The sequence below is a fragment of the Salmo salar genome, chromosome ssa02 (genome assembly GCF_905237065.1).
Source record: "Salmo salar chromosome ssa02, Ssal_v3.1, whole genome shotgun sequence".
NCBI lineage: Eukaryota > Metazoa > Chordata > Actinopteri > Salmoniformes > Salmonidae > Salmo > Salmo salar.
The window spans coordinates 23,302,798-23,316,271 of NC_059443.1; the positions used below are offsets into that span (position 1 = coordinate 23,302,798).

The 13,474-nt window shown below is 40.7% G+C and overlaps 1 protein-coding gene and 1 long non-coding RNA gene across 2 annotated transcripts in view; one reads left to right on the forward strand and one right to left on the reverse strand.

Moving 5' to 3' along the window:
• Nucleotides 1-377: 377 nt before the first annotated feature.
• LOC123728690 (uncharacterized) overlaps nucleotides 378-13,474 on the forward strand; it is a 37,015-nt gene continuing 23,918 nt past the window's right edge. The window contains exon 1 of the transcript XR_006760311.1: nucleotides 378-1,512. The gene's annotated coding sequence lies outside the window, so the exon portion shown is untranslated. The remainder of the gene's footprint in view (nucleotides 1,513-13,474) is intronic.
• Nucleotides 4,144-6,190, reverse strand: LOC106577026 (uncharacterized). The gene is made up of 3 exons (XR_006760312.1): nucleotides 5,247-6,190; nucleotides 4,912-5,009; nucleotides 4,144-4,495 (listed from the first exon to the last, which is right to left on the reverse strand). It is a non-coding gene; the product is annotated as an uncharacterized lncRNA (long non-coding RNA).

The window sequence follows — 13,474 nt, forward strand, 5'->3', positions numbered from 1 at the left end:
GTTAAAATTAGGTGAAATAAATAGTTGGGTCTTTATTCAATCCATAAAGATTCTGTACTAGAAATGTAAAGGTTCGTTTTTCCATTGAGACAACATATACAGTGTTCACGCTGAATGCAGTCTCTACTAAAGTGGGAACATTGCCTTTAAATTTCAATCACGCTGTAAAGCTGAACTTCTGCGATGCAGATTGAATAGAGCCCTTATTCTTTTAAAAATTACACGAACAAAAAAGCGCTATTCATGGAACGACCTAAGAGATATAACTCACAAACCAATAGGTGCTCAGCCTGAAACTCAGAAACATACAATAGAAGACAGACTTTCATATACACAAAAGTGTACAGACACTAACACAAGTGCAGATGAGACGAGAGAGAGACGTCATCAGAGCGCGCAACAGGACACTGTACTCTCTACACTCGGTTTGTTGTTTACATTAAAACTTTTTCATTAAATTGATTTTAATCCGAACTAAAGTTTTGTTACTAAGGATTCCACAACGCGGTTAGCTTTTACGGCTGGGACTGCAAGTTTGTGTTCCTTTTTTTTGCGTGGATTCTGCAAGTGCTGGCTGGCTGTACTACAGACACCTGTCGACGTCGTGGGAAAGACTCATTGTTATCTTTTTGTAAAACAACTGGTTGCAGTATAGAGCCAATCTGGATACCAAGCAGATCCTGAGGGAAATCGACGAGTACCAACAGCTTTACGCTATGGAAGAACAACATACTCCTGGAAAGATCCGAACCACCTCACAAAATAACTTTAACCCGAGAAAAAAAAGAAAACAGATTCATCTACAGACACGGACGATTTACTTACCATTGAGGTAGAGGCTAGTGCTCTGGCTTAAATCCATGCAACAATGGAAAAGTTGTGTGAGGAGGTAGCAGGGCTGAGGGGGAGTTTGGAGTTCAGCCAGAGTGAAATTCTCAAGCTCCAAAGAGAAAACAAGACACTCACAGCCAAGGTAAAAATACACGATTCCAACATGGATTGTCTACTCAGGGAAAACAGGGTGATGAAGGAGACACTACTAGACATACAAAGTCGTAGCATGTGGGAAAATCAATTTTTTCGGGTATTCCTGAGGACGCATCCAATAATCCAGAGGGCGCGATAAGAGAATTCATGAAATCCGCATTGAAACTTCCTATAGAGACTGTAAACAAGATGGCTTTCCACCGAGTACACAGACTTGGAGCGACAAGACCAAGGGTCCCCGACCGATCATCGCAAAATTGAACCCTACCAACAAAAGGAGCTGATCAAAAGCAGAGGAAGGGAGCTTAAAGGGACCAAATTCGGTCTCAGTGACCAATTTCCAAAGGAGATAAACGAACGTCGTAAGAAACTGTATCCGGTACAAAGACAACAAAGGATGGATGGTAGGCATGCCTTTATCATTGTGGACAAACTCTTTATAGATGGACAGCTATTCCGAGACAGCTCCATAACACCGTGGCTGTACTAAATTCTACAGGGACTTCCGGTTACGAAAAAAAGAAGGTATGGGAACTGTTTAAAATATCTGAACATTATGAGGTGGATATGAACACACACATACTCAACTACATGCTTGCTTACACATTCGGACTTATACATACACACACACACCTGATCTCGCTCTCTTCTCTCACTCTCTCTTTCTCTTCTCTTCTCTCCCTCTCTTTCTATTGTCGAGAACTGTTTTATAATTTGATGTGTTTGTTTGTCTATCTTTTTTATGTATTTGTCTACAAGTTTATATATGTTTACAACAAGCAAAGGGAAGATATCAAAATAGGGGCATTGGGGAATAATAACATATTGTACGGAATACATTTGTACTGTAGTGAAGCCGTCTCTAGAGTAATGCAAGGTCTCTTTCATGATCATGTGAAACGTCAATTGCTATGGAAATGCTGGGATGTGTTTTTCAATACACACATAGACACTCAAACATGCAAATTGGCAGAGTTATTATTTATTTGGACATCACACATTATAGTCTTACTCTTATACAGACATCATACACACACTCATTATATCATATCCAATATCATACACATCAACCTACTCAGATTTGTTACACACATAATTTGCCTCAATTTTCTAACATCATTTCTAACATCAGCTCACAGGCAAACAGGCAAGGGAATAAAAAAAATATTGCTAGAACCTATTTCTTGAATTCTAAATATCAGACATTTGAAAGCTCTAGTTATGACCTTCAATATATCTCTGGTGGCAGTAACTTAACAAGCACTAATTATGGTCAATTTAGCCTGAGAATAGTATCTAGTTATGGTAAGGGGTGAAATAAGTATAGCTAGTTATAATTGTAACGGTTTGGCAGATTATTAAAAAAGATCAGTCTTTACATGGCTAAAAGAAAAGGAATATAACATAAACTGTTTACAGGAAACTCACTCTACATCCTTAGATGATGTTGCGTGGAAAAAGGAATGGGGTGGTGAAATAATTTTCTGGCATGGAGAAAGGAACTCAAAGGGTGTGATGATATTAATAGCTGGATTCTTTTGAATATGAAAGTGGACAAAAAAGAGATTTGTCTCATTAATCTTTATGGTCCAAATCAGGATGATCCACACTTCTTCGAAAACATTTATACCAATTTATTGAACTTACAGGCAACAAATGATCTAATCATTATGGTAGGAGACTATAACACAGTGTTAAGTACCTCAATGGACCGTAAAGGTAATCACTCTACAAACTATCATCACCGTGCCCTTAACCCTTTCACACGTACCATCGCACGGGTGTGATCGTTCTACAGTGGTCCCTGAAGCGTACGATCACACCCCGTGTGATTAGAACACTCATTTAGAACGCTCATTTAGAACGGCCAGTTTCGAATGACGCAACAATCAGCATTTTCGCTGGCCACACTTTTTTCAGAAACTATTTACACATATACAGTCCTTACAAAGTTATGTCCAGAATGTGAGCAGTTTATTTTTGGATGCAATGTTCAGATATTCACAGAAGTATCTATAGCATAACACAATCATCCTAACCGGAGAAATGTAGGCTACATTTGTCCTAGCGCTAACTGAGGAAAGATCGACGCAACACAAGTGGTCATACTTTCTAACTCTCGGCTGACATAAACTACACTATGAATTAGCTAATAGCAATTACTATATATAATTAATCACATCATGGGTGAGCTCACCATAGAAATCGAAATAAATCCGTCAATTAGTTTCAACGCGCAGCCATGCTTTTTTACCTCACAGAAACCAAAGATAATAAGAGAAGACAATATTAGTTTGGTCTGTTTATAGTATGCATGTTGAAGGGGTGTGTCGTCTCCCATCGTTCACATCCCACATTCACTTCCTGAAGTTCTCAAAAAATGAGTGAACCCTTACGCACCTCATTTTGTTATAGCATCTTTGGTCCAACAGATGATCAAGTGAAACCCAGAATGCATTGTATGTCAACAAACATGGCTCCACACGCATAGCTGGAATTAGCTTAGCTCATCATAATCAGTACAACCTTCAAAACATTATTTTACACACATACTATGTGCCCATTACAATCTATGCAAAAATCGGAATGCATGATTTATCACTGGTAATTGAAAAACGTGAATAAAATAGTAAATATATCAATAATACCACACAAAACATTTTCTGATAATGATTTATTGATACAAATGGCGCGTGCAGGCAGTCAATCATGGTAACCTCTCACTCACACTCTGAGCCACTCAGTGTTGTTGTTTATGTATGTAGCTAATGAGCTAAGCTGTAGCATTAGCAATGTCTTTCATAAGGAGACAACTCAGAAATGCAGAAATTCTGGGGATTTAAAGAAAGTCAGGAATCAGATTCTGACAGTGACAGAGGACCCCTTGTCTGAGGACCCCTTGTCCACTGACAAAGTCCCAGTTCCCTTTGAAGATGCTGGTGGTGGTGGAGGCAGACCGATAGTGGATGAAGTACAGGAGTTCTGTGGTAGCTGGAAGGCTGCCAGCATTTCACTGCTGTTTGTGTTGATGAGTCCCAGTCTGGAGTGCAACGCCCCTTGCCATTTCCATCTGAGGCAGAGTGCTTCAAGTTGTTTCTGACAGAGGAGTTGGTGGGAGACATAGTAGAGACCAATCGCTATGCCTTGGAGCTACAGGAGAAGAGAGAGCCAGGAGTGGGGGGGAGAGAACCACAATTAGTGAAATGTATGCATTCCTGGTGACAGTCCTTCTCATGGGGATAATAAAGAAGAACTCCCTAAGAGAATACTGGAGCAGAGATCCTATGTCTGCAACTCACTTCTTTGCCACCCTCTTTTCCCAAGACTGCTTTCTAGTTCTGCTGCTATGACTGCATTTCATCAACAACGGTACTGCCATCCTAAATGACCCGTTATACAAAATAAGAAATGTTAACAGCTGGCAGTAAAGTGCCATGACAAACGAGACGTCCATGTCCTCTCCACTGTCCATACAGCAACCATGTCGGCCACAGGGAAGGTGGACCACCTGACAGGAGAGAGAAACAAACCAGACAGAGAAACATCAAACCAGACTGCGTGCTTGACTATAACCTCAAAATGGGGGCAGTGGATAAGGCTGACATGATAAACAGCTTTGTGGAATGCACTCAGAAAATGACCAAGTGGTATAAGATATTTTTGAATTTTTCCAGGGTAGCTTCAAAATACAACATGCCAATACGTCTGACACATTTAGCATTGTTTTACAGAGATAATAGAAGAATGTAACTAGCTACATAAGCACGATTGAATATAACACCATAAAAGGTGAGTAACGTTACCTCGCGTGTCCATGGTTATAAGGAATAGACACAAATATATTGTGCTCCATACACACAGTGAGCTACAGTAGAAATGGTATAACACGACACACAAACTATTATAACGTAATAAGACACTTACTTTGATAGAAACACAGTCTGGATTTGAAGATGGGTGCCTGTAGTGACGCCTCTAGCACTGAGACGTAGTGCCACTTGGGAGTCATAAGGCCAGGGTAGCTTCAAAATACAACACATGCTAATACTTCCCTGACGCAATTAGCATTGTTTTCCAGAGCTAATAGAAGAATGTAGCTAGCTACCTAAGCATTGAGTATAACACCATAAATGTTATGAAATGAGTAACATTACATCGCGTGTCCACGGTTATAAGGAATATACACAAAAACATTATGCTACAGTAGAAACGACATAACACGACATGCAGAAACTATTATAACGTAATAAGGCACTTACTTTGATAGAAACGCACACATTTCCAAAGTTATTATTGGTAACGAAATCAACTTTGATTGCGATGCAGGCAACAGATGTAAAATATGGACATGTAGGACGGCAGATGAGCAAATGTCTGCAGACTTGAACTGCACAAACATTTGAGAAGTGTTTTGGGGAATTTTGTCCGGGTCAGAAACGTCAAAAAAATGTATTGGTCCGCAAAAGTAAAAATGACTACTTCTATGTGAATGAATGAGGCGGAACACACCTCAATTCAAACTGTTATTAGAAAATTAAAAACTTTAAAAAGTATTTAAAATTGACAAGTTGAAAACAGACTATAAATAAAAACAGTCTGAGTGCTTTGGTTTGAGGGCAGCACGGAATAAATGTACTGTTAAACTCCATAAAATGTGTTGCAGTGGCAATTATCACCACATTGGAGACTGGCTTTGTGTGTTAAAAACAGAATAACTACTTCCTATTTGCTTAGTTGACTGATCCAATGCCACACAGTATAGTGTTTAGCTGTATTTGCACACATCTTTCATTAACATAGCTGAAATGAGCACTTCAGGAGCTGTGCCATGCAGAAGAGCTCAGCTTTATATGGTGGGGTCATATGAGTTTGTAGCCCAAACCGTTCGGACGCTACAGACAGAAGTTGGCACATCAGCAGGTCCCGACTTCAGACGAGTACCATGAAGCTTGTTCTAGCCCGATCCATTCAAACTCTGCAGACGTTTTCGTGAGAAGACCGATTTTCGGGATGTCTCATGGTCTAACAAACACCACTGTAGCTCTGCCACCGCAGATGCGGAAGACACAGCCCATGCAAAAAAAACATAACTCTAGCTTAATCAGACAGATTTTGATGTTGTTTTTTTTGCTAATTATTAACTTAGGAGCTAAGTACAGTAAGATACAACATGTTTACTGTGTTAACCCTGTGAGACCCAAGCATAGATCCAAATTAGGAAAATAATGTATTCCCCTTCAGAAATACTTGTAATGGGCCTCTGATTATGAAAATAATATTTTTATGAATTTCAAGTTTGCAGAACAGATTTCTGGAAACGTTGCAAAAATGCAACATTGGGCTTTAATGGTATGAACATTTTGTAGTAAGAAAACAAAAATTCTATCAAAAATCAAAAGCCTTGACATGTGATGGAACATACAGTATTGCCTAATGATACTGTATATGTGACTCACCACCTGGATTTGGTCTTATGTAGCAAAATATGAAATTGTTTTTTACATTGGATAAAAGTAGAGACTCAGAGCTACAAAATGGTATATCATTTACTTCTGTCGTGTCTTTGGGGTACCATTAAACTGAAGACATGTTTATCAATTAACTCCCTGTAATTATTATCACGCGATTAAACTGATTAATCGTTTAATTGTAATTAACTAGGAGATCGGGGCACCAAGGAAAATATTCAGATTACAAAGTTATAATTTTCCTAATATAACTTTCCTATATTATATATTCTATTCTATTATAGTATAGGCCGATTATCTTCTGGTTTGAATGGTGTATTTTACCTCGCGTCCAGTCTCATTCCAAACGTCGTAAATTGTTGTATCTGCACGAACCCAGTCTTTACTAAGAGTCATCCATACATCAATTGTCTTAAAATCATTTATTTACTAAACTAAGTAATTCACATAAAGTATACAAACAGTAATTATCGTCACAAAGAATTGGTAGAGTAATGTGCCCTAGTGGTCTAAAACAGGCATGGCTGGTGTCTTGTAGAACAATGGGTCATAAAATGTTCAGCTGAGGAGGTACACAGAGTTCTTTAATATTAACAATTGACAATTGAACGCTCACTCATTCGGGAACAATTGCAATCAATATACACTGCTCAAAAAAAATAAAGGGAAAACTTAAACAACACAATGTAACTCCAAGTCAATCACACTTCTGTGAAATCAAACTGTCCACTTAGGAAGCAACACTGATTGACAATAAATTTCACATGCTGTTGTGCAAATGGAATAGACAACAGGTGGAAATTATAGGCAATTAGCAAGACACCCCCAATAAAGGAGTGGTTCTGCAGGTGGTAACCACAGACCACTTCTCAGTTCTTATTCTTCCTGGCTGATGTTTTGGTCACTTTTGAATGCTGGCGGTGCTTTCACTCTAGTGGTAGCATGAGACGGAGTCTACAACCCACACAAGTGGCTCAGGTAGTGCAGCTCATCCAGGATGGCACATCAATGCGAGCTGTGGCAAGAAGGTTTGCTGTGTCTGTCAGCGTATTGTCCAGAGCATGGAGGCGCTACCAGGAGACAGGCCAGTACATCAGGAGACATGGAGGAGGCCGTAGGAGGGCAACAACCCAGCAGCAGGACAGCTACCTCCGCCTTTGTGCAAGGAGGAGCAGGAGAGCCCTGCAAAATGACCTCCAGCAGGCCACAAATGTACATGTGTCTGCTCAAACGGTCAGAAACAGACTCCATGAGGGTGGTATGAGGGCCCGACGTCCACAGGTGGGGGTTGTGCTTACAGCCCAACACCGTGCAGGACGTTTGGCATTTGCCAGAGAACACCAAGATTGGCAAATTCGCCACTGGCGCCCTGTGCTCTTCACAGATGAAAGCATGTTCACACTGAGCACATGACAGACGTGACAGAGTCTGGAGACGCCGTGGAGAACGTTCTGCTGCCTGCAACATCCTCCAGCATGACCGGTTTGGCGTTGGGTCAGTCATGGTGTGGGTGGCATTTCTTTGGGGGGCCGCACAGACCTCCATGTGCTCGCCAGAGGTAGCCTGACTGCCATTAGGTACCGAGATGAGATCCTCAGACCCCTTGTGAGACCATATGCTGGTGCGGTTGGCCCTGGGTTCCTCCTAATGCAAGACAATGCTAGACCTCATGTGGCTGGAGTGTGTCAGCACTTCCTGCAAGAGGAAGGCATTGATGCTATGGACTGGCCCGCCCATTCCCCAGACCTGAATCCAATTGAGAACATCTGGGACATCATGTCTCGCTCCATCCACCAACGCCACGTTGCACCACAGACTGTCCAGGAGTTGGCGGATGCTTTAGTCCAGGTCTGGGAGGAGATCCCTCAGGAGACCATCCGCCACCTCATCAGGAGCATGCCCAGGCGTTGTAGGGAGGTCATACAGGCACGTGGAGGCCACACACACTACTGAGCCTCATTTTGACTTGTTTTAAGGACATTACATCAAAGTTGGATCAGCCTGTAGTGTGGTTTTCCACTTTAATTTTGAGTGTGACTCCAAATCCAGACCTCCATGGGTTGATAAATTGGATTTCCATTGATTATTTTTGTGTGATTTTATTGTCAGCACATTCAACTATGTAAAGAAAAAAGTCTTTACTAAGATAATTTCTTTCATTCAGATCTTGGATGTGTTGTTTAAGTGTTCCCTTTATTTTTTGGGGCAGTATATATTTGCGCTCAGTGTGTCGTCGGGATCCTTGTTGAAGCGTCGTTCGGTTGGAGAGTTCTCGCTCTCTCTCTTTCTCTCTCTCTCGGTTGGAATGGATCTTTCAAAGCGACATTCATTAATGTCGTCATAGAATGGATGTTTCGTTGGTCTTTGCGTTCAATGATATAATTTACTTAGCTGCAGACTAATAATTAATATCAAAGACTTGTTCTTATTCTGTCGGTATCGATAGTCTAAAAGTTAACCACGTGGTATAGTTCACTTTTAGTAGAGTACTTGGATGGTCAAACCTATTGGCCAACTCGCAATGGAGTGGAGGCCGGGTCTGAAGAAAGTAGATCAAGCTATGGTTTTATAGTGAACATGTCACATGACACCTGGTCCTGTCTGTGTCCCTGGGGGCGTGCCGATGACTGAGTTAAGCTTGGTACAGAAATATAATTCTATCACATTAACATCAGTACATAGCATCTCAATGTATTACAAACAGCTTTATCCTTATTAATACATTCTATACAACCATGTGGATTCAAGTCTCAAGGCTGAGGCTATTATATAAACCGTTTCATGGTAATATGGCTATATTGTCTCTTCTGAGTATCACAAAATTGTACCAAGCGGACCAGTTCGTAGCTGGATTCTTCACCAATCTTCCATACCTTCTCCAGAACACAAATGTCATTCGGTTCCCCAATTCTGTGAGTTGGAAGAATTTCCTGTGTCTCTCTATGGGACCCCTCTGTGTCTCAACTGGGCCATGTGGTTGTAAGATTCTCCTCTGGAATTTTACAACCCTTTCACACAGGGACTGGGTGGGGGGAGGTAGGTTGGGGGATGGTGCAAGGGGGGAGGGGGTCAACTGTCCTCCCTGTACTCAAAGAGGCCAACGTCATGACACTTCTTTGAAAGTTGATAAACTTGTAAACTCACTTTTAAGAAAATGGCCTTTGAATCTTTTGGTATCTAGTGAAGAGCTTCTCTTTGTCGTCACCCATTCAGCATCGTTCACACACTCTTAAGCTTTAGCCCCACCCATCTCGTTTCACTCTCGGAGCGTTCAGAGCACACACTTGACGTCTGGCCAATGATTTGTTTACCTATGGATAACATGAAAACAGCCTAACCAGCTCTGCTGGCAACAATTTGATTTTTTTCAGATGTTTATTGACACTGGCCATATTTAACGGGTGTTGTACAGTTTAGCTTAAGCCATGTAGCTAGCTGGCTAGATAAACAATGAACCTAGCTAGGTAAACAACGTGTAAGATCACACACGTCACGTAACGTTAGCTAACAAGCCAGCCAATTTGAAACCAAATAAATGTCAAAATTCAAATTTTTCAAACATACAACTATCTTACACCCTTTGAAAGATAAACATCTCCTTAATCTAATAACGTTGTCCGATTTCAAAAAGGTTTTACGGCGAAAGCATAAAGTTAGATTATGTTAGGAGAGTACATTGACAATAGCTGTGTGTAATGTTTTGTCAATTCAAAGACAGGCGTCACCAAAACCATAAAACCAGCTAAAATGATGCACTAACCTTTGACAATCTCCATCAGATGACACTCCTAGGACATTATGTTAGACAATACATGCATTTTTAGTTCTATCAAGTTCATATTTATATCCAAAAACAGCAGTTTACTATGGCGTTGATGTTCAGGAAATCGTTTCCCTCCAATAACCGGCAGTCAAGTCAGCACCACAAATTAAATAATTAAAATTAGAAAACATTGGTAAAATATTATATTGTCATTTAAAGAATTATAGATTTACATCTCTTGAACGCAATCAACTTGCCAGATTTAAAAATAACCTTACTGGGAAATCACACTTTGCAATAATCTGAGCACTGCGCCCAGAAAAATACGCTTTGCGATACAGACAAACGGCCATGTTGGAGAGATCTAAAATCGAAAATACTATGTAAATAATCCATTACCTTTGATTCTCTTCATCAGATGTCACTTCCAGGAATCCCAGGTCCATAACGAATGTAGTTTTGTTCAAAAAAGCTCATCATTTATGTCCAAAAAGCTCTGTGTTGTTAGCACATGATCTAAGCCAGCCGGACTTCTCGTCATGAACGAGGGGAAAAAATATATTTACGTTCGTTCAAACATGTCAAACGTTGTATAGCATAAATCATTAGTGCCTTTTTTAACCAGAACATGAATAATATTCAAGGTGGACGAATGCATTCTCTTTTAAAACGTATTGGAACGAGGGTACCCAACATGAACTCGCGCGCCAGAGTCTAATTGGCCATCACCGTTCCAAGGCTCTTGTTCGGTCAGATCTCACAGTAAAAGACTCAAAACACTTTGTAAAGGCTGGTGACATCTAGTGGAAGCAATAGGAAGTGCCAAAACATTAATCAGTCCCTGTGTGTTTCAATGGCATAGGCTTAAAGGTAATTCAACACATCAGGTATCCACTTCCTGTCAGAAAATGTCTCAGGGTTATGGCTAGGGGGCAGTATTTTCACAGCCGGATAAAAAACGGACCCGATTTAATCTGATTATTACTCCTGCCCAGAAACTAGAATATGCATATAATTATTAGCTTTGGATAGAAAACACTCCAAAGTTTCTAAAACTCTTTGAATGGTGTCTGTGAGTATAACAGAACTCATTTGGCAGGCCAAAACCTGAGAAGATTCCATGCAGGAAGTGCCCTGTCTGACAATTTCTTGCCCTTCTTGATTATCTCTATCCATTACAGAGGATCTCTGCTGTTACGTGACACTTCCTACGGCTCCCATGGGCTCTCAGAAGGTGGCAAAAAGCTGAATCGTGGCTTTGCAGGCTCTGGCTGAAAAAAAGTAGCGCGTTTGGATAGTGGCTGGTTATAGTACTGTGAGACTCAGGCTCGTGCCCGCGTCGACCCCATGCTTTGTTTTCTTTTGTCTGTTTACCTAAACGCAGATTCCCGGTCAGAATATTATCGTTTTTTTATGAGAAAAATGGCATAAAAATTGATTTTAAACAGCGGTTGACATGCTTCGAAGTACGGTAATGGAATATTTAGAAATCTTTTGTCACGAAATGCGCCATGCTCGTGACCCTTATTTACACTTCGGATAGTGTCTTGAACGCACGAACAAAACGCCGCTATTTGGATATAACGATGGATTATTTTGAACCAAACCAACATTTGTTATTGAAGTAGCAGTCCTGGGAGTGCATTCTGACGAAGACAGCAAAGGTAATAACATTTTTCTTATAGTAAATCTGACTTTGATGAGTGCTACATTTGCCGGGTGTCTAAATAGCTAGCCGTGATGGCTGGGCTATCTACTCAGAATATTGCAAAATGTGCTTTCACCGAAAAGCTATTTTAAATCGGACACCTCGATTGCACAAAGGAGTTCTGTATCTATAATTCTTAAAATAATTGTTATGTTTTTTGTGAACGTTTATCGTGAGTAATTTAGTAAATTCACCGGAGGTTTGCGGGGGGTATGCTAGTTCTGAACGTCACATGCTAATGTAAAAAGCTGGTTTTTGATATTAATATGAACTTGATTGAACAAAACATGCATGTATTGTATAACATAATGTCCTAGGTGTGTCATCTGATGAAGATCATCAAAGGTTAGTGCTGCATTTAGCTGTGGTTTTGGTTTTTGTGACATTATATGCTAGCTTGAAAAATGGGTGTCTGATTATTTCTGGCTGGGTACTCTGCTGACATAATCTAAAGTTTTGCTTTCGCTGTAAAGCCTTTTTGAAATCGGACAGTGTGGTTAGATAAAGGAGAGTCTTGTCTTTAAAATGCTGTGAAATAGTCATATGTTTGAAAAATGGAAGTTCTTGTATTTTAAAGGAATTTGTAATTCGCGCCACGCCTATCATTGGATATTGGAGCAGGTGTTCCGCTAGCGGAACGTCTAGATGTAAGAGGTTATTAAGACTGTCACACCCTGATCTGATTCACCTGTCTTTGTGATTGTCTCCACCCCCCTCCAGGTGTCGCCCATCTTCCCCATTATCCCTTGTGTATTTATACCTGTGTTCTCTGTTTGTCTGTTGCCAGTTCTTTTTGTATCGTCAACCCTACCAGCAGTTTCCCCTCTGCTCCTGTCTCTCGATTGTTCCTGTTATCTTGTTTTCCCGGTGTTGACCATTCTGCCTGCCCTGAGCCTGCCTGCTGTCCTGTACCTTTACCCCACCTATCTGGATTATTGACCTCTGCCTACCCTGACCCTGAGCCTGCCTGCCGTCCTGTACCTTTGCTCCACCTATCCGGATTACTGACCCCTGCCTGCCCTTGACCTGTCTTTTGCCTGCCCCTGTTGGATTAATAAACTGTTGTTACTCCAACGTTGTCTGCATCTGGGTCTTACCTGAAATGTGATAAAGACATGTAGCTAGCTATCTAGGTAAACAATGACCCTAGCTTGGTAAACAACGTAAAATTAAATGAATTAACTTCTTGTATTTTAACTTAGACATATGTTTGGCTAGTCTAATGACTCCAATGATAAACAAAGGCCCAATATGCCTGTGTTCAAACACAAGAGTTTATTTTTTGCCTCAAGTATCCAATCCTTCCATTGACACCTTCTGTAGAGTTGTGGAACAGGATGTTTTAAACTTTTGTCAGTTTAAACCAATTAATTCTGCAAAGAATGTGAGCCGAGATGAAAGACTAGCCATTCAGGAATGTGCTAAAGATACTCAGATTGTCAATAAACCTGTCAATAAGGGAGGAGCTATAATCTTCGCTCTAGACTAGTCCGAGCCAGCCTCAACACGGATTCTAAACAAACCCTCCTTACTCCCATGAGAGATGGA